At 38.7% G+C, this 22,209-nt stretch overlaps 1 protein-coding gene across 1 annotated transcript in view; it reads right to left on the reverse strand.

Annotated features, from left to right (window-relative positions):
- The window catches only part of SRPK1 (SRSF protein kinase 1), a 72,826-nt gene that overhangs the window by 49,746 nt on the left and 871 nt on the right, over positions 1-22,209 (reverse strand). The window lies entirely within an intron of this gene.

The raw sequence follows: 22,209 nt of genomic DNA on the forward strand, positions 1-22,209 counted from the left end.
GGAACTCAACCAGATAAAAGTATCCAACTGTAAAGAAGAAATAGACATTAATTGACCAAAGAGTGGATATAAGCAATGACTAAGCCTCCCTTCCAGAAGACAGAGCTTTGCTGCAAGTACATAAAACTACCTTGCCACCACCACATCTTTTTATTATTATTATTGTTTAGAGACAGAAACAAACATCAATTTGTTGTTCCACTCACTCATGCATTCACTGGTTGATTCTTTTTAAAATATATATATATATATATATATATATATATATATATTGATTTCAGAGAGAGAGGGAAAGGGAGAGTTGAAACATCAGTGACAAGAGTCACTGATCAGCTGCCTCCTGCAGGGCCCCCTACTGGGGATTGAGCCCACAACCCAGGCAAGTGCCCTGATGGGAATCAAACTGCCACCTCCTGCCCGGCCGGGCGTGGCTCAGCGGTTGAGCGTCGACCTAGGATCTAGGCGATCGGGGTTCGGTTCCCAGTCAGGGCACATGCCCGGGTTGCGGGCTCGATCAATGATTCTCATCATTGACGTTTCTGTCTCTCTCCCTCTCCTTTTCTCTCTCTGAAATCAATAAAGATATATTTTTTAAAAAAACAAACAAAAAAACCCCTGCCACCTCCTGGATCCTAGGTCTATGCTCAACTGCCGAGTCATGCCCAGCAGGGCCATTGGTTGATTCTTAGTTTTGAATAGAGCGCTCCAGTGGCAAACCCCTTTAGTTTGGCAACACTGAGTTTGTAGTTGGTTGAGTTCCTCGTCTTCTATTTTTTGAGAGTTTGAGGTTTAATGGTAATTCTTTGAATGTTTGGTAGAATTAACCAGTGAAGTCATCTGGTCCTGGACTTTTGTAATTGGTGTATTTAGATTTTCTATGATTCATTCTTGTTCGGTAAATTGTATGTTTCTAGGAATGTATCCATTTTTCTAGGTTTTTCAGCTTGGTAGTGTATAATTGTGTTCATAATAGTCTCTTATGATCCTTTTTATTTGTTATCAGTTGAAGCATCTCTTTCATTTCTGATTTTATGTATGAGTCCAGCTAAAGGCTTGTCAATTTTGTTTATCTTTTCAAAGAATCAAAGAATCTTAGTTTTACTGATATTCTCTATTGTCTTTTTTAGTCTCTATTTCCTTTATTTCTGCTCTAATCTGTTATTTTCTTCCCTTTACTGACCTGGGGTATTGTTTTTTGTGCCCCCCCCCCCCCAGTTTCTTGAGGTGTAAAGATAGATTGCTTGAGACTTTTATTTGTTCAGGAAGGCATTTATCGCTATGAATGTCCCTCTTAGAACTGCTTTTCTGTATCCCTTAAGTTTGGTATGTTATATTTTCATTTTCTTGTTCCTCAAGGTATGTTTTTAATTTCTCTTTTGATCTCTTTGACCCACTGGTTCAGTAGCATGTTGTTTAATCTCCAGATATTTGTGAATTCTAGTATTGCGTCTCTTAAATTTATTAAGACTTGTTTTGTGGCCTCACATATGATCTGACATGGAGAATGTTTCATGTAATCTTAAGAAGAATGTGTATTTTGTTATTTTTGGATGGAATATTCTGTATATATCTGTTAATGGTCATGTGGTCTAATGGGTTGAGGCTGATATTTCCTTGTTGTTTTTCTGTCTGGATGATCCATCCACTGATCTAAGTGGGATATAAATCCCCTACTATTACTGTATTACTGTCTACTTTTCCCCTTAGTTTTGTTAATATTTGTTTTATATATTTAGGTGCTGCTGTGTTGGCTGGGTGCCTAAATATTTACAAATGTATCATCTTCCTCTTACTGGACTGGCCCCTTTATCATTATTAACACCCATCTTTGTCTCTTACTATAGTCTATCTTTTAAAGTCTATTTTGTCTGATACAACTGTAGCTACTCCAGCTTTCTTTTGGTTTCCATTTGTGTGGAACACCCTTTCCATCCCTTGTTCTCACTGTGTGTTCTCAGATGTAAAGTGAGTCCCTTGTGAACAGCATATAGATGGGTCTTGGTTTTTCACTCATTTAGCCTTTCTGTATCTTTTGGAGAATTTAGTCGATGTACATTGAAAATAATAGTCAATAGCTATGTACTTACTGCCATTGTGCTGTTTACGGACTGTTTTTGAGTTTCTGCTCCTTTTTTCCTCTTGCTCTCTTCCTTTGTTTTGATGACTTTCTGCAGTGGTACACTTATATTCCTTTCTCTTACCCTTTTGCTGTTTACGAGAGATTTCTGCTTCGTTGTCAGCATAAGGCTTACACATAAAAATGTATCTGCGGCCTCTACTTTCAATTGACAACAAACTCAATCCCACCCAAAGCTGAACACTTCTATCCTCCCGCACGCAATGCATTTTGTTCTTGACGCCACATTTTTCTTGTGTACCCTTTGACTATTATAATCACAGGTAGTTTTACTATTTTTGTCCTTTAATCCACACTAGCTTTGTAAGTGATTAATCCACTACCTTTACTATCTATGTATTTACCTCTCAAGTGGGATTTACTCGTCTATGTTTTCTTGTAACCAACCAGCACTCTCTTTTAGCTTCAACAAGCCCACTTACCATTTCTTGGAAGGCTGGTGTAGTGGTGGTGAACTATTTTTATTTGCTTGCCTGTCTGGAAAAACTTCTCTCTTCAATTCTGAATGATAACTTTTTCTGGGTAGAGTATGTTTGGTTGGAAGTTCTTTCAGTACTTTTTCAAATTCTGGTAAAATACACATCAAATTTACCATCTTAACCATATTTAAGTGTATGCACAGTTCATTGGTATTAAGTACATTTACAGAGAAACAAAAGAAACAAAAGAAAAAATAAACATATGGGACTATATCAAACTAAAAAGCTTCTGCACAGCAAAAGAAAACAGCCTCAAAATACAAAGGAACCCCATGGTCTGGGAAAACATATTTGCCAAGGATGTATCTGGTAAGGGGCTAATTTCCAAAGTATACAAAGAACTCATAGTACTCAGCAAGAGGAAGACAAACAACCCAATTAAGAAATGGGCAAAGGACTTAAATAGACACTTCTCCAAAGAGGACATACGGATGGCCAAGAGACACATGAGACAATGCTCAACATCGCTAATCATCAGAGAGATGCAAATTAAAACCACAATGAGGTATCACCTCACACCCGTCAGAATGGCTCCATCAACAAATCAACAAACAACAAGTTCTGGGGAGGGTGTGGAGAAAGGGGAACCCTAGTACAGTGCTGGTGGGAATGCAGACTGGGGCAGCCACTGTGGAAAACAGTATGGAGGTTCCTCAAAAAATTAGAAATGGAGCTGCCGTTTGACCCAGTGATTCCACTCCTAGGAGTGTACCCTAAGAATCCTGAAACATTCATCAGAAAGAATATAGGTACCCCGATGTTCATAGCAGCACAGTTTACAATAGCTAAGTTCTGGAAACAGCCTAAGTGCCCATCAGTAGATGAGTGGATAGAAAAGCTGTGGGACATTCACACCATGGAGTACTACGCAGCTGTAAAGAAGAAGAATCTCGTACCCTTTGGGACAGTATGGATGGACCTGGAGAATATTATGCTGAGTGAAATAAGCCAGGCAGAGAAAGACAAATATCACATGATTTCACGTACACGTGGAATCTAAAGAACTTAATAAGCTGATGAACAGAATAGATTCAATGACGTGGAATCATAGATGAGACTGACGAATGTCAGAGGGATGGAGGAGGGCAGGTGGGTAGAGGGGCAGAGAGTAACTAAAGAATTTATATGCATATATGCACAGCCCAAGGACACTGACAATGGTGGGGAGAGGGACTGGAGAGGGGAAGGGACAGGGTGGAACGGATCATTGGGGAGGAAAAGGGACACCTATAGTATTTTAAACAAACAAAACAAAATAAATAAATAAATAAATAAATACATTTACATTGTTGTACAGTCATCACCACCATCCATCCACAAAACTCTTTTAATTTTGTAGGACTGAAGCCCTATACCCATTAAACATTTTGAGTCCTTGCTTTCAATTCTTTTAGGTATACATACCCAGAAGTAAAACTGTTGGATTATATGGTAATTCTATTTTTTAATTTATAAAAACACACTTTTTCCAATATTGGCTATGCCATCCTTACTGTTCTCACCAACAATACACAAAGGTTTCAGTTTCTCCACATCCTCACCAACAGAGCTATTTTAATCAGGTGTATGTCCTTTAGAATGCATTAGTAACAGCTAATAGTTATTAAGCACTACCTATATAACATTATGCTAATTACATGAAATGTCAGATTCTTACAGCAACTATCATCTGCATTTTGTAGATGAGTTATTTGTGAGGCTTGGGACCTTAAGCAACTCCCAAGCACACATCCTATAGAGGACAGGCAAGTAAGATAACTCCTACCAGTCTATTTCCTTATCTGTAAGTCATAAAAATAAAAGCACCAAGTTTACAAGGTTGCTTTGAACATGAAATAAATTAGTTCCTATAAAAGGCTTAAAATAGTGTCTGGCAACAAGTGCTATTACTATTTCACAGAGAAATTCAGATAGTCTCTTTGGGCTGCAGCTCTTTACTGGAGCTTTTCTCTATGATAGGCTGATATTGATGAGTATTGGCAGTTAATCTGAGGAATGCTGTTTAAAACTTTTGGGAGAAAGGTACCAATAATAGTACCTGCCTGTAGAACCCTCTCATACTTCACAGTAACTTCCCTTCTTGGGACACTAACAGTCGTGACACACTAAGCCTATCCCTATTCCCGTCAATAAGTAAGGGATCTTATTTTGTTGTTTGCCTTTTAAAAAAAATTACTTAAGTGATTTCAGTAAAGCCTGTGTGATGAGGAAGAGGAAAGCACTTTAACACTGAGAGAGGGATGGGGCTGTGCTCATCTATCTGTCCCTGAGGCTTATACACCAGCACTGCAGTAAGTACAATTCTGCTGCTTCTCTCAAGGAAAGGTAGTTCACTAAAAGCAGAAAAAAGGGAAGAGTCTGAACTTGATTATTATATAGTGTCCCCCCTTTATTATACCATTTGGAAATATTCAATTCATTCATGCACCTATTTAAAGGTACAATAACCTTAAAATATTCCTTGACTTCAAATTATTACATTTTGCCTAAAACCTTATAGTCAGCAACAACTCCCATCTAGGACAGTTTCTGCATTCCCGAGGAACATAGCTTAGAAATTCCTAATCATAAACACGTTACACCTACACTCCCCACCCAAAGATCAGATATAAAAGAAGCAATGTTTTAAACAACAAAAACATCAATTATAAAAACTGCATGCACCTCAATACTTTTTGAATTAGTGATACCCCAAAGACCAAACTTCCTTGTTTTAGTCCAGTTCAAAGCCACGAGAATATTAAAGTCCACCACTGCTTTATGCAATTAGTGCACAGCTGAGGAAAACGTATTCTGAGTATTTACCCAAGTACATGGAAATACAGAACCAGGTTGTATTGCTGATCAAGAAATGAAGCCATTACTTCCCGTCTAGTTCTCCGTGTGCTCCCAAGAGCAGTCCAAGAGGAGAAAGGGTGCAACAAACGCACAGCTTGGGCTCCCACTGGAGGGGGCAGAAAAGCCTTCAGGTTCAATGTATCCACAAGGGAAAACAGAAAATTTTACTTTAAAAACTATTCAAAAACTAGATTCCAATAACCATATGATCATTACATAATACAATATGAAGTACACAGCATCTTGAATACTCTCATCAGAATGTTTAACTGAAATCCAATCAACCTTTTAGTCCTGGCTTCCAGTTTAAAGGAAATACAAGAGAGAGGAACAAGTTAAAGAGCATACAGACAAATCCAGAGCGTGGGGTATTTTACAAGACAGTTGGCCTGTTCTTGGAAAAGTCAACAGTAGAAGAGGGGCTGGGGAGGGTGCAGAGGGACTGACTGTTTTAGATGAAAAGAGATAAACATGTAGACTCAAAATATAATATGAAAATCTTAATGGAAATACAATTTTTAAAACACAAAAGACATTTATAAGGCAACTGGTGAAGTATGAATATGAACTGGCTGTAAAATGATAGTAAGCAATTACTGTTAATCATAATACCATTGCCTCAGCTAAGAAAACCTATGTAAAAGAGCATCTTCTTCCCAGCAAGAGCAAGCCAAAGTTTTCAGGTGCGGGGTGTTGCGGTGCCTGTAACTTACTTTCAGATCGCTCAGTCAAAAAATACAGTACATTCACATATCTGATACACCCACATGGCTGAGTATACAAGTGTTTATTGTGCTAGTCTTTCAACTTTTCTGTATTTTTGAAATTTCTCATAAAAAAAATGGGAAAAAGGATTAGGATGGAATCAAACTCTTCTTGTGCTCTCTATTATATACATTTTATCAAACATTTTACAGTCACTATATTTAAAAACATTAGTATTCTACACAGATATATTGTTATTTTTAATTTGTTGGAAATTTAGGTTGTTCCTGTGATTAACAACTTCAAACACTAAAAAAATTAGATACACAAAAAAGCATTAAACCCACTTTCTTGACATGGAAGTAAATGGTTAATGATCTTCCTGTGGCTTATAAAAATCTAGTAAAGGTATAGTTACAAATTTCACTTACGTAAACCACCATAGCAGGGATTTCCTTTTATAAAGTAGGTATCTGCTCAAGAATGGAGAGTGTTTTTTGACATCTGGTCGGTCAGTTAGTTATTAGGTAGAATATTTGTGTAACAACATTGATTTTCTTTGCTATCATCGACCTGAAACTATGCTATAACTTTCAGGATACAAACTGTGTCTTACGCATTTTTGTTTTACACGCTCACTTATATCTTGTAGGCATTCAAGTGTTTACTGACTAAATTACTTGGCCCCATTCAATTATAACCATCCTTCAATTTTATATCAAGGTTCCATTTTATCTACTGATTTGATGAAAAGAAATGCTTTCTTGTTGACTTTTTTAAAAATATGTCTTTATTGATTTCAGAGAGAGGAAGGGAGAGGGAGACAGAGAGAAACACCAATGATGAGACAGCCATTGACCGGCTGCCTCCCGCACGCCCCTGACTGGGGATCAAGCCCACAACCCGGGCATGTGCCCCAACAGGGAACTGAACCAGTGACTCCTTGGTTCATGGGTCAACAATGAACCAATGAGCCACAATGGCAAGGCTTGACTTCATTTTAAGAAAATACATTTTTATTGATCTTTAGAGAAATAGTGATGTAAGAGCGGACCATCTACGGGTTGCCCCCTGCGTGCATCCCGCCACCAGGGATAAAGCCGCTACCTGAGCAACTGGCAACCCTTTGATGCAAGGGATGATGCCCAACCAACTGAACCACACTGGCCAGGGTTGTTAACTTCATTTTCATGTTTCATGTCATCTATTCTCCACCTAATTCTTCTGGTTCCACCAACTGAATGGGTGCTTCAGCCTTGGACGCTGCTCCCTAATGCTGGAAGCAGCACTGTTGCAGCTGGTTGTTCCTGCAACCACTTCCCACCATCTGGGTCCACTTTTCCTGGCCAGAGGAATAGCAACTAACATAATAGCATGAGGAAGGCATGAGAAGCCCTTTAAAAATTCCTCAGTCTGAGTTAGTACTCAGAATTCAGATATAAAAACTAACTTTTAAACTTTTGGTCAAAGTTAAAATCTTCACCTTAGAGTTAGTTGTTTTAACAATATTAAAGTGACTAGTAAGAGGGGGAAAGCTCTATAATAAAGGAAATGAGAAACTGAGACCATTTTCCCTCCTAACATTTGATAAAAATTGACGATAAGAACATTAAAAATGCTAACAATATAAAGTGTCAGTAGCCCGGCCGGGTGTGAGCGTCGACCTGGGATCCAGGCGATCAGGGTTCGATTTCTGGTCAGGGCACGTGCCCGGGTTGCGGGCTCGATCAATGGCTCTTTCATCATTGATGTTTCTATCTCTCTCTCTCCCTCTCCCTTCCTCTCTCTGAAATCAATAAAGATATATTTTTAAAAATAAATAAATAAATAAATAAATAGTCAGTAAATACCCATAACCACAGTATATGAACAAACCAGTTTAATATTTTGAGGACATTTTGCAGTTTAGATTAAAAGGTAAGATATTAAATGAGTATAACATTTGACCAGAAATTCTATTACTAGTAGCGATCTATCCTAAAGAAGTATTTGCATAAACCAAAAATAAAAATATGTTCAAGAATATTTTAGCTCTATTTGTAATACTGTAAAATTAGAGATAACTTAAATGCCAATGTTTAAATAAATCACACCAAAATAAAATTAAGATTGGGACTTATATGTAAACTCAGGAGATATCCATAATAAATATGTTGAAATAGAGTTTATATACATTTTATGGGAGAAGAAACAACTCATACACTATCTTATTAAGTACACAGAAAGTACACAATGCCTGTTATTCCTCAGTGCAATTCCTATCAAGATACCAATGGCATATTTCATAGAATTAGAAAGCACATTCCAAAACTTTATGTGGAACCACAAAAGACCCAGAAAAGCAACAGTGATCTTAAGAAGAACAAAGTTGGGGAAGATTCCAAGATGGCAGCGGATTAAGTGGAAGCTACAATGACACTCTTCCACAACCAAACTGGAATTACAACTAAAATATAGAAAAACCATCCTGAATAATTAACTGAAGACTAGCTGGGGACCATCCTCACAACCAAGGACTAAAAGTGGAGACAGCATAGAGACTGGTAGGAAGTACAGAGGCACAGAGGGGTGGCTGGGCTCCCACAGGCAGCAGCTGAAGGTCCACAGGGATAGCTCAGCTGTGGGGGGTTCCCACTGAGAACTCAGGGGTCTAAACCCCAGGCTGAGCTCCCCAGCCCAGAGCACCAGAACTGAGAAAGGTGCCCATAAAACAACTGGTTGTGAAAAGCAGAGGGGTTTCTGCCTGCCAGGGAGAAGGCTGGAAATGCAGGCACTCTCTAAAAGGGACAATGCACAAAATTTCACGTGAAGCCACTCATCTTGGGCTCCAGTGGAGGGAAGGCAGAGTGGACTAGAGCTGTGTGAGGAAAATCCAGGTGTGCTAGCTCTGGGGATAGAGCTCAGAGGGCGGTCACCTGGATTCCTGTGCTGAGTCATTCCTATATACTGTAGAGGACATCTTTCTCAGGCAGACCTTTACCATCCAGGCAGATTTTTGGTTGGGGGGGAAAGCAACTGCCCCACCCCCTGAAAAACCTCTCACCCCACCCTGTGGAGTTTACACCTTGCTGTGGTCTACAGCCTGAGGCTCATTAAGAGACTTGAGAATAACAATCAGCCTACAGGCAAAAGTGGATCTCTGGGTGCTTAGAGTCTTTGCCTGATCTGCTTCTGGACACAAGACTTAGAAAAGCAGACCTTTTGTGCCCATCTTGGTCCTTTCCAAATGCCCCAAGCCTCAGCAGAGGGAGCCACACACTGTGGAATGCTGACAGCTCCAAACAGGGTACTCAAGGCCAGTCACAAACAGCATCTGACACTGGCCTGCACCAGAGACCCTCCAGTAAGACTGAGAGTCCTAGAAGATCTATCTAATATACAGAAACAAATCCAAACAGGCGGCCGAACTGGGGGGACAAGAAAACAAACACCAAATTAAAGAACAAGAGAATTCTCCAGAAGAGATAAATGAAATGGAGATAAGCTATTAGATACAGAGTACAGAATAATAATTGTAAAGATGCTCAACAACATGAGAAAAGATATGGAAACTCTGAAGGAAATTAAGAATGACATAGCAGAAATAAAGAATACGCTGGAAGAGATAAACAGCAGATTAGTGGAAGCTGAGGACTGGATCAGAGAATTAAAAGACAAGGTTAGAAAAAAACCACACTCAATCAGAGTTCCAAAAAGAAAAAACAATTAAAAAACAGGAAGACAGTTTATAGGAGCTGTGGGACAACATGAAATGTAACAATATTTGCATCACAGAAGTGTCAGAAGGTGAAGAAAGTAAGAAAGGGGTAGAGAACCTGTTTGAAGAAATAATGGCAGAAAACTTCCCTAACCTGATGAAGGGGGAAGTCATACAAGTTCAGAAGGCACAGGGAGTCCCAAGTAAGAAGAACCCAAAGAGGCCCACTCCCAGACACATCATAATTAAAATGCCAAAAATTAAAACAAAGAGAGAATCTTAAAGGCAGCAAGAGAAAAGCAATTGTAACCTATAAGAAGCTCCCATAAGGCTGTCAACTGATTCTCAGCAGAAACTCTACAGGTCAGAAAGGAATGGCATGAAGTATTCAAGGAAATAAAAAGCAAGGATCTGAAACCAAGACTACTCTATCTAGCAAGGCTATCATTCAGAATATGATAGTGTATGGTGAAATAAAGAGCTTCCCATACAAAAAAGGCTAAACGAGTTTATCACCACCAAACCAGCATTGCAAGAAATGTTAAAGGGACTGCTGTAATAAGAAGTAGAAACAGAAAGAGAAACACAGGCATAAAGAAATAAAATGGCAAGAGATAAGTACCTATCAATAATAACCTTAAATATAAATGGATTAAATGCTCCAATCAAAACATAGGGTAGCTGAGTGGATAAAAATACATGACCCAAATATATGCTGTCTACAAGAATCACATCTCAGAACAAAAGACTTATACATGCTGAAAAACAAAGGAACAAAAACTTCTTGAGGACTTTAAAGGAGGGATCAATAGCAATACAGTCATAGTAGGGGACTTTTAACACCCCACTGACTTTACTGGATAGATCTTCCAGACAAAAAAAAAAATCAACAAGGAAACGGTGACTCTAAGAGACACACTAGATCAGATGGATTTGATTGACATCTACAGAACATTTTACCCCCAAACTGAAGAATTTGCATTCTCCTCAAGTGCACATGGACATTCTCAAAGATAGGCCTCATGTCAGGACACAAAACAAATCTCTACAAGTTCAAGACTGAAATCATATCAAGCATCTTCTTGGACATTTATACCATGGAATACTATGCATCTTTAAAAAAAAGGAAGGCCCCTTACCCTTTGGGACAGCATGGATGGACCTGGACAGTACATAGTGAAATAAGCCAGTCAGAGAAAGACAAGTACCACATGATTTTACTCATGTGGAATCTAATGAACAAAATGAACAAGCAAAATAGTGACAGACTCATAGATAGAGAGCAGACTGACAGCTGTCAGGGGAAAGGAGGTAGGTGGGGGATGGTAGAGGGATTAAGTAAAAACTCATGAACACGGACAACAGTGTGGTGACTGCTAGGAAGGTGGAGGAGGGTACGGGGGGATAAATAGTGACAGACAGAGACTTAACTTGGGGTGGTGAACACATAATACAGTGTACAATAGAACTGTGTACCTGAAACCTGTATAATTTTGTTAACCAGTGCTACCACAATAAATTAAATTTTAAAAAGTGGAATAACTGAAATTCTCATAAACTGTTGGTGATAATGTTAAATGGTAGTCACTTTGGAAAAGTTCACATAAAATTAAACAGACCTCAAATACATTCCAGCAATTCTAATCCTAGAGAAATAAGATATGTCCACTGATAGATTTGTGCAAGAATTCATAGAAACTTTGTTCATAGTGGCCCCAAAGGAAAAAACACAGATGTCCACAAATGGAGAAGACATTAACAAACTTAGGTATATTCTTGCAACAGATTAGTATTCAACAATAAAAAGCAATACATTACTAACACATGCAGCCAACACAAACAGATTTCAAAATTACTATGTTGAGCAGAAGAAGGTAGACACTAAAGAGTACACATAGTATAATTCCATTAATATGAAATTGTTGACCAGCCACACTAATCAATGACAGAAGACTGGTGGTTGCCTAGGGCCAGGATGGGGAGGGTAAGGCAGAATGCAAAGACACACACACTGGAAGTTCCTGCAGTGGATGAAAATATTCTACACTTGACTAGGGTGCTGGTTACATGGATGCATACATTTGCCAAAATATAATAAACTGCACTCTTAAAATAAGTTCATTATATTATTTGTAAATTATACCTCAATAGAGTTGATTTAAAAATAAGGTGCAGTAGTCCCTCTTTATCCACAGGGATAAGTTCCAAGAGCCCCAGTGGATGCCTGACACTGTGGATAGTATTGAGCCCTATACTACTCTATGTTTTTCCCCTATCCATCCATAGTGAGACTAACAATAACTAATAATAAAATAGAGCAATTATAACAATATACTGTAATAAAAGTTATGTGAATGGCTTTGGGCCATTATAAAGTGAAATAAGGGTAACTTGAACACAAAGACTGAGATACTTTGATAGTCAATCTGATAACCGAGATAGCTACTAAGTGACTCATGGGCAGGTAGCATATATGGTATGGATACTCTGAACAAAGGAATGATTCACATCCTAGGTTGGATGGATCGGGATGGTGTGAGATTTCATCATGCTACTCAGAATAGCACCCAATTTAAAACTTATGAATTGTTTATTTCTAGAATTCCCATTTAATATTTTTAGACCATGGTTGATCACAGATAACTGAAACTGCAGAAAACAAAAACTGCAAATAAGTGTGGGGGGGGGAATACTATATTCCCTTCCTTTTTTTTTTAATCCTCACCAGAGGACATTTTTCCATTGCTTTTCAGAGATAGTAGAAGGGAGAGAGAGAAACATCAATGTGAGAGAGACACACTGATGGGATGCTTCCCGCATATGCCTCAACCAGGACCTGGAATTGAGCCTACAACCAAGGTACGTGCCCTTGACCCGAATCGAATCCAGGACCTTTCAGTCCGCAGGCCAATGCTCTAACCGCTGAGCCAAACTGGTTAGGGTCCCTTACTTCTATTTTTAATAATTAAAGCTACCCCTGGATTAATCCTAAGCAAAGGAATTAAGCTTTTCCTTGCTTATTGAGAGTTCTTGACATCTGACCCGCAGCAAAGGGGTCTTCATAACAAAAGGTCTTGGAATGGGAGGCAGGAAGAGATTAACTACAGAACTTATATGCATATCTGTATAACCCATGGACACAGACTATAGTGCAGTGAAGGCCTAGGGAGGACGTGGGAGCAGGGAAGAGGAGGTAAATGGGAGGAAAAATGGAAACATCTGTAATACTCTCAACAGTAAAGATAAATTAAAAAAATAAAAACAACTTGTAGGCTTCCTGAGGGGGAAGAAAGGTCTTGGAATGGAGCAGTAACTGCAGCAGCAGATCTGGAGAAAATATATTTCCTATTTTGATAATTATATTGTAGTTATATAAGTGAATGTCCTTGTTTGGAATATGCAAAGTATTTAAGGGTAAAGAGGCACAATGTATATAACTTGCTTTCAAATACAGTTCATAAATGAAGGTTTTTTCAGGCATCTACATTTTCTATTTATACAGGGTGTCCCCCAAAAATGTATACACACACTTTGAATAATTATAAAGGCAGTGTTTATTAAAATACATTTCATTTTCAAAATTAGGCTCTCAGCTGTTAGTGTGTATACATTTTTGGGGGACACCCTATATGATTGAGCTAGCAACACAAACTTCTGTAGAGCCTGCTGATTTTCTGGAAGGGTCACCCACATTCATGATAAACAGCCACTAGATGGCAGTCGGTGATCTCCTAATCCCAGCAGCCTAGGTTTCTACAGGCAGCATTTTAGACTCAATTATACTTAAAGCACCAATATTAGTCAACCAATACATTCAAATTAGATGTTTTTACAATGGCCTATAGGCCTTACATGATCTGACTTTTCATTGCCATCAAAACCTATCTCTGACCTTCTCTTTAGGTTTGCGTTAAGTGTTAACTTTTCAAAGAACTTCTCTGACCCTGCCATATAAAAGAGCAGCGGGCTGCATGCCATCTCCTTCACTCTGCTTTATTTTTCTTCAGCCCTTGACATCTTGTCTTCCTCCCCACACTCCCAGAATGTAAGTTTCACAAGGATAGCCTTTATTTTGCTCACCGTGGCATCACAAATGCCTAGAAAAGGGATACATAACCAGGCATGCATCTTCTCTTTCATTTTTCACTATTACTCACCAGTCTTCAATTTTGAAGTCCATTACACCTCCCCCACGATCCTACCCTACCCTGTACCCTAATGGAACTAGACTGTGAAGAGATTTAAATGTCAATCACTGAAGTATTTTGTGGAAGGAAGTCATCAACAGACTTAAGCAGCAGAGTGATCCTACAAAAGCAGTGCTTTAGAAAAATGCCTTTGGTTAGGAGGTGGTAAAAAGTAGCAGGACTGGAAAGCAAAGATGCAGGAGACACTACAGAGGTAGTTACAGCCAAAGTCTCCGGGGTCAGAAGACCAAAGGGTTTGATTGATAGCCTACCAGAGCTCCATGACTTTAAATAAACTGCTAATTCAAGAAGCTCTTTGTGCTCCAGTTGCTTAGTGTGTAAAATGAAGGCAGGAAAAATACCTACCTCATAGGGACTTTACAGGTTATGCTTACCCTATGCTTAGCACAGCACATGGTTAAGTCAATTTTAGCGCTGCATGGAGGGAAACAGGGAAAAGGAACAAGCAGATATCTGTTCATTTATTCAACTTAGTTTTAGATGTCCCTTTATTTACATGTAAATGTAGTCTTCTATTTCTTTCTGCTGTGTAGGACCTCCCAATGCAGAGAACTGTCTTCTAGGGACTGTGTGATGTGTTGAATTGTGTCCCCCCAAAAAAATATATTGGGAGTCCTAACCTCCAGTAACTCAGAAAGTGACTTTATTTGAAGCCAGGATCTTTACAGAGGTAATCAAGTTAAGATGAGTTCATTAGATGAGCCCTAATCCAATATGACCAGAGTCCTAATGAAAAGGGGAAATTTGAACACAGATATAGACACACACAGAGGGAAGTAACAGGGAGCACACAGACATCTTCAAGCCAAGGAGAGAAGCAGATCTCTCTCTCACAGTCCTCAGAAGAAACAACCCTGGGACACCTTGATTTCAGACTTCTAGCCTCCAGAGCTGAGAGACAGTGTATTTCTGTTGTTTAAGCCCCTCCCCCCCGTTTGTAGTACTTTGTTACTGTAACACTAATTCAGAAGGGAAGAAAAGCCCCTATGTGTACTCATCTTCCTCAAGATATAGTAAGCCCCTTCAGGAGGACTGTTTTCAGTCATCTTTGTATCCTTTTTGGAATACCTGATCTCATGCAAAAACTTAGTAAGATATTATTATTATTTTCTTTTTTCAAGTTCATCTTTATTGTTGGAAGTATTAGATCCCCACCCCCCCGCAATATTATTTTAAATTCTAGCACCTACAGACAGTGGAGCTCAGTAAAAGCTAAACTTCTCCCACTACCCTTTCAATATATTTTTTCCTTGACAGATTTCTTTCTTTTGCAAACTGACAAAATTTAACTTCTGAGACACATTCAAGTAGTAATCTCAACTCAGTAATCCTAAACTGGAGCTAGGGTTTGGCAACATCAAAAGTAAAATTTGTCTAAATTTATCAGGAGTTATATACAAATAATTAAATATAAAATACCCCGATCTTTAGGTAACTATGCTCCAAACTAGACCTGACACAGAGACGTATATAGGAAATACCAACAGAGAAGTTAAAAGCATTAGTTTGATACATGAATACATATGTAACAAACGCCACACACAGGTCAAAGATAAACCTATCAAAGGTAAGGAGGGAAGCGCGAGGAAGGCAGCAGTCACCAGAGCACCCTGCTCCAGGCTCAGCACTGGGCCAGGTGCTCACACGTCGTCATCATTACCTCACCACCTACAGTGAGGGACTCAGGCTCAAGTAGTCAGACGGCTCTGTCCAAGTTCAACCAACAGTGTTGGAAGCACACTGGAACCTGGAACTGTGTGATTCAAGGAACAAACTCTTAGGTAAACAGCATATGAGGATATATACCCACAGTATATTATCCTTCCACCTAGAAACACGAGCATGAGTTACCTAATTTATCCCATTACATTCTTAATATGGCAAAGAAAAAGTCAAAATTCAATCCCTGTTAAACCGATTCTCAAAAGCCTAGGTAGCTATAAAAAAGGAGTATAAGAGCATCAAGGGGGCAAGCTTATGTGTAGACAGAACCTGACATCTCTGATCAAACTGCTTTGTTGAAAGGATATTCAAGAACATTCACAGGATTCACAGGCTGAAGAGCAACAACAGGATTAAGTGCAAAGTGAATGAGAGGATAAGGGTGCCCACAAATTATATTTATAATCAGTTACAAAACAAGCCCACCCCACTATTTCAGGAAACAAAAGTTCACAAGGACTGGGAGCCTTATTCAAAATGCCTACTCACTCAGAACAAAGAATTCAGAATTTAAATTAAATAATATAAAAAGATCACCAACATGACTCAAGATACCAACTCCAAACTTTATGGCATCAATGTTTATTCACCACTATCGGTGACAGTTCTTATATATATAGGAGTTAAAATATATATTAAATGTTCTCAAATTCCTTGCTTGATAAGCTATCCTAAAATACCTATCAATACTGTGCAAGGCACTTAATGCCACCGAAAATGTTAGTATTCAACAGCAACCCAGGCCGGGTAGCTCAGTTGGTTAGAGCGTTGTCCTGACACGCAAAGGTTGCAGGTTCAATCTCCAGTCAGGGCACATACAAGAAGCCATCAACGAATGCATAAATAAGTGGAACAAATTGATGTCTGCCTGTCTCCCCACCTCCAATGAATGAATGAATGAATGAATGAATGACCCAATAGCAATGAATGACACCTGGCTTTAATCTTCATCTGTACAGCTAAAGGCATGCATTGGTACAAATCGACATGATTTTTATTTATCTAGCTCCTGCCAACTGACTTTTGTGTCCAGTGCTACGATGCTTCTCTGAAAATGAACAAAGTATACTTAACTTATTTTGTGGTTTCTGGTAACTTTCTGAAATCACTTCTTCTTAAAGTAGCTGAAAAACTGAATACCCTGGTCTTCATAGCTGATCTGTGGTCTTTTTCAAATTCCCAAAGTTAATCCTTTTGAAAGTAAGAGGCACAAAGAACCACAGGGCTCTTCTACAACTGCTTACTGTCATTTTAGGAGAGGGTGCTCAAGACAGTATTAAGCCTATTAATGCCCAACCCCTCATCCTGAGAACTCTATGGTAGAAATTACAGAGTGCAGGCTGTAAGCCAAATCTTGCTTTTAAGTTTTTCCCCAGAATGGATTTTAAAAAGGTTAAAATAGTTGTGAACACTAAACAATCTGCAGAATCTCTCAAAAAATCTGATGACTTGGGGACACTGGGCTCATCCTCCCAGTGGAAAACCAGCAAGAGCTAAGAACCCTTTTCTTTAGATATAAAGGAGGAGTTCCACTCAACACATTCTAATAATCGCCATTCCCTTTTGGTTTAGGCATAGTATGCTTCATAAGCAATGTTCTAAAAATAAACCAACACAAATTACATACATTATTCACTTTGAACACAGATGACCCAAATTCTACAGGGTTAGGAATCTTTTGGAAGGCCAAAGGAGATATAAAATGAAACAAATGAATATGTGTCACTGGGTGGTAACATAAACACTCAGCAAGAAACTAGCCCATGTAACTTTAAAACGCAGTAATTTTACTCTACAACCATAGTGAAACATACCCTAAGAACAACAACAAAAGTCATTAACCTTCTTCAGTAATCATACTGCTGGTGGTGGCGGTGGCATTATTCTAAGACTGTTTGGTATTTACACAGTGAGGGAAAGAAAATGAGTAACGATGTTGATGCTGTTGAAAACTAGGGTTTCAGTCTAGGCAAAAGTAAATAGACAAGTAAAATCAAAGTTAAGGAAAGTCCCCAGATCACTTGATTTTCAAGTATAACATGAATTCATGATATTTTAAAAACAAAAAACACAACTTATTTCCTACCTCTAATCACAGAAAAGGCCTAGAAACAATGACTAACTCAGTAGGAATAAGCATCTTAAATGCCCAGATTGTGATCTCCAAATGCTATTTCCCATTAAAAGGTTTCTTAGAGAAAGGGCTAATAAATTCAAGAACAATAGATCGCCATTTTGCAACCTGAAATAAAATAATGGATCTAGGAAATGATCAATCACAAAACATCACACAAAAAGTCAACCAGATAATAGGTGCTGTCTGATAGAAGTGTACACCACCACCTAGGAAGCAGTCTAGCAAAAACCAAAACCATGGAGAACCTATAGATTAAGACTAGAGAGACTCTTCCAACAATATCAATAAGGACCTTAGGAATCCTCATTCAAACAAACTTAAAATTAGCAACAAAATTTTAACAGTTTGGATATTTGCTATTAAGGACTTGCCTTAAAGTTTTTTAGGTGTGATAATACTGTAGTTATATTTTAAAAACTTAAGGTCTGTATCTTATAAAATATGATGTCTGAGGTTTACTTTAAAATAAAATAAAATGGAGAGAAGCAGAGACATACCATAGATGAAACTACATTGGCCAGAGTTGATAAATGAAGTTGAGCTGAATACACAAAGGCATTTTGCCATTTTCTCTCATTTTGTATATATTTGAAATTTTCCACAAGAAAAGCTTTAAAAAAAAGACAATAATTCTACACATCATTGGGATTAGTGCATTTCACAAAATAAAACATGGATATGTCTCCCACCATTTCATATCTGAAATCAAGACACATTTTATACCAAGTGGTATATATCGGTTTAATTGGTAGGGTTTTTTCTTAGAGGTACATAAAGTGGTATATTTTAAAACTCACTGCACCTTAAATTCAATAAAAAAACTGCAAAATTATAAATATACAGGGTGGGGCAAAGGTAGGTTTACAGCTGTTCTTATGAAAAATACAGTAAATAATAGAAGAATAAACTGTGTTTCATGTACTCACAACTGTAAACCGCCCCATCCTGTATTTAGATATCTATTTCTCCTTAGCTAAATCATTATTTGCATTGTACTTGGAAAGGAAGAATTCGAAAAAACTCTTGCATGCACCTTGGCCAGGGATGGAACCTGCAACCTGGGTACGTGCCCTGACCAGGAATCCAACAGGAGACTTTTTGGTGTACAGGACAATGCTCAACCAACTGAGCCACTTTGGCCAGGGCAATAACATTTAATTTTTAAAAACTGGTTTAAGTTTACGTACTCCATTCACTACTGGATAAAAATGTTGGAAATTTTAAAGTATTTTTCCATTCTAAGATTTTAATGTAACAATTACATGTTTTGGAAAAATTACGAAATAAAACCATCTCCCCTCTACCTCCATAGAGCAGTTAAGTACTAGAATAAGCAAAAGCACTTCTCCAGCTCAAATAATCTTACTACAAAATTTATACTATATTCACAAAGTTCTTTAACTGTAAATAAAGTCAAAATTACTCTCCAGATTAACTTCCTAAGTAATAAAATTATTAGATACGAAATCCATTCTGGAATTATGTTTCATAAAACAATTTCAAAAGCCGTGTAACTGTTAAATTATAAAACCTATGACAAATAGATAAAGGCCCAGTTACTGGTATACACACTGAAAACTGAATGCTCAGGGGGAGACAGAACATTCTGCTCTTTTAGACATCACCAGTGGGCCATGAAAGGGGACCTAAGGCATCTAGGGGTCCCTTATTCAGAAGCCTCTGTTCACTCAGCCTCTACCTTATTTGTCCTCAGACACACTAAAAGAAACTGTCAACTGGTGACAACAGTGGTTAGTACCTAGGGCTTTGGGGTATGTCAGACATGAGTTGGTATCCTAACTTTATAATTTTGTAAGGGAGTAACCTACAAATCTCAATTTCCTTATCTGCAAAGTAAAATACAGATTATCACCAACAAGTTAATGTTAGTAAGAGTACAGTGTCTGAAAAAGTGAAATGAAAGAGGAATTCCTCAAATAAGACAACTAAAAAGCCTCAAAGTAAAAATTTTTCAACACAGTAAAAGAATCCAAAGGAAACAGACCCTAAGGAGCTCAAGGCAGGAGCCCTGGATTCCAGTTTTGACCCTGCTACAACCAGCTCCACTTCCAGGGACATATTATTTCATGTATGTAGGTTCTAGTTTTAAGATCTACAAAATCAGGGGACTGAAAAGCCTTTCCACCTGTGACTAAATTACCAGGATGCTGTTACTGGTGTACTTTCAAAAGTTTCTAAAATTTTTCATTTAAATGCTTGGTTTTTATAGTTTCCATTATGACTGAGCTACCAGACATAAGAACATGTAGGACTACTTCCTTAACTAAGTTATCAAAGGTCAAATTGCTAAAAAGAGGCAAAATCAAAATTCAAACCAGATCTAACTGATCAAACTCTATGGCATGATTCTTCCTCAAACTCTCCTGATTACCTTCTGGTAACAGCGCGCCTTTGCAAACGACAGGAGTCAAGGAACAGAGTCAAGTTACCTGTCAGGTGGGGCTTGAACTTCTGAGACAGTACGCTAACCAAGTTAATTAATTAGACATTTCAGCTACTTAGGAGGCTAGAGAAAAAAAGGCAAAATCATCAAGGAAAGGTATTAATTGAAGACAAAAAAAAATAAAGCACCTTCGATACTACAAGTAAACGGGGTCTGTTCATTCACATATATTTCAGGAGTCAAAGTTGCACAGGATTAAATATCAGCAAAATAACTGCTAGATTATCTGTACTATTCACTTGCTTTTATGCAAGTATGGAAATAATTAAGAACAGAAATAACTAGGTTAACTCACAGTAGTAAATGGAGGAGTAACATAATCCCAAGTACATATAATTCTGCTTTAGAGTAAGGCATAAGGTCTAAATAGATAACCCAAAGTAATAAACAATTTGTGTTAAAATAAAGTACATGACCACCTATATACATACCTCCCAAGTTATAGGTTGATTCAGGCTAATGTAAAATTAATTTCCATGTGGAGAGACCAGGACAGAGGACTTCTAAATAATACAATAAACAGTAACATCGCCACCTCCTTACATTAGCAAAAAATATGTTTTATAACACTCACATCAGCTCCACAGGAAATAACAAAACTAAGACACAAAAAGAAAATGAGCACCATTTAAATTCCCATTGCACAGTGTAACCAGCTTAGCTCCTTGCTGTTCCTTAAACCAATCTGGGATTACTGGTTTTCAAATTACCCACACACAGATAATCAAGAGGCAAATGCACACACAAACATATATGCACTCACATTTAAATGTGTTGGTTACCAAGCATTTTACAAAATAAAAACTTTCACAACACAGCTGACCAGAAATGGCGCAAGAGGTGAGGTCACCTACCACTTTAGCTCTATTGACTGAAGTCATTACGTGCTCTCAAACTTTAGGTAGCCGACAAAACAACACACACCCCTGCGTGGTATTGTCATGCAGAAGGGCAACCTAGGAAAGCCTCTGAAATGCATTTTATCAGCTCAGAAAAAATGAGATGGTATACAACTCCACATAACATCAAGTAAATGGAAGCCTGTCAAGAAAACAATGCATTTTTTTTTTCCTGAACACGAATTGTCTAAAAGACAGTTTCCAAGACCCTCTGCAGTTAAATGTTAGTACAAGAGAAAACTTCTTTAACTGAGCCTCACTTGCAGAAGCCCTCTACTGGGCGTTTCTACTAAGCCGTGTCCAACTTTTGTGTTTCCCACAATAGCGCTAAGGTTATGCATCCTGCTGATAAAACCAGACCTGTGGCACTTAATACAGCAAACCAGAATCACCAACAGGGTTGGCTGAAGACCTTTTCCTGTGGCTATTGTGATGCCCGCTCCAGAAGGTATGTGCATTCAGAGCGAGGACTTGGGGTGTAGGGAGAGGCGAAGCGGTAAGAGACACCGGCTGTGCACAGTGACCTGCCCGCACACTGCAAGCAAGGCGATGCGCCCTGCACGCTCAGGAAGTTGACTAACTCAGGGGAGAGCTCCTTGATCTCCTCTGTAAAAGGGAACATATGGCTGGGAGACAAAAATATGGCAAATTCATTCAAGAATTTCCGGACGGCCTACCGTACAGACGGAGGAGACAAGTTAAGACGCTCGAAGCAGGTATGGAAAGACAGACCAGAGTTCCCGGCCAGACCAAGAGCGATCCACCAGCTCCGTGGGGAGGCCCAACTAGGGGAGCCTGCGGTGCCTCCTCCGGAGTTGGGGAGGTAATGACCGGACGGGCTCTGGGTCTCCTCCAGCAGCCCTTTCCAGCAGGCACAGCGCCGCTGGGACCCAGGCCCGGCCCTCGGCAACAGACGCTCCCTT

This window comes from Miniopterus schreibersii, assembly GCF_964146895.1.
Source record: "Miniopterus schreibersii genome assembly, chromosome: 6".
Taxonomy (NCBI): Eukaryota; Metazoa; Chordata; class Mammalia; order Chiroptera; family Miniopteridae; genus Miniopterus; species Miniopterus schreibersii.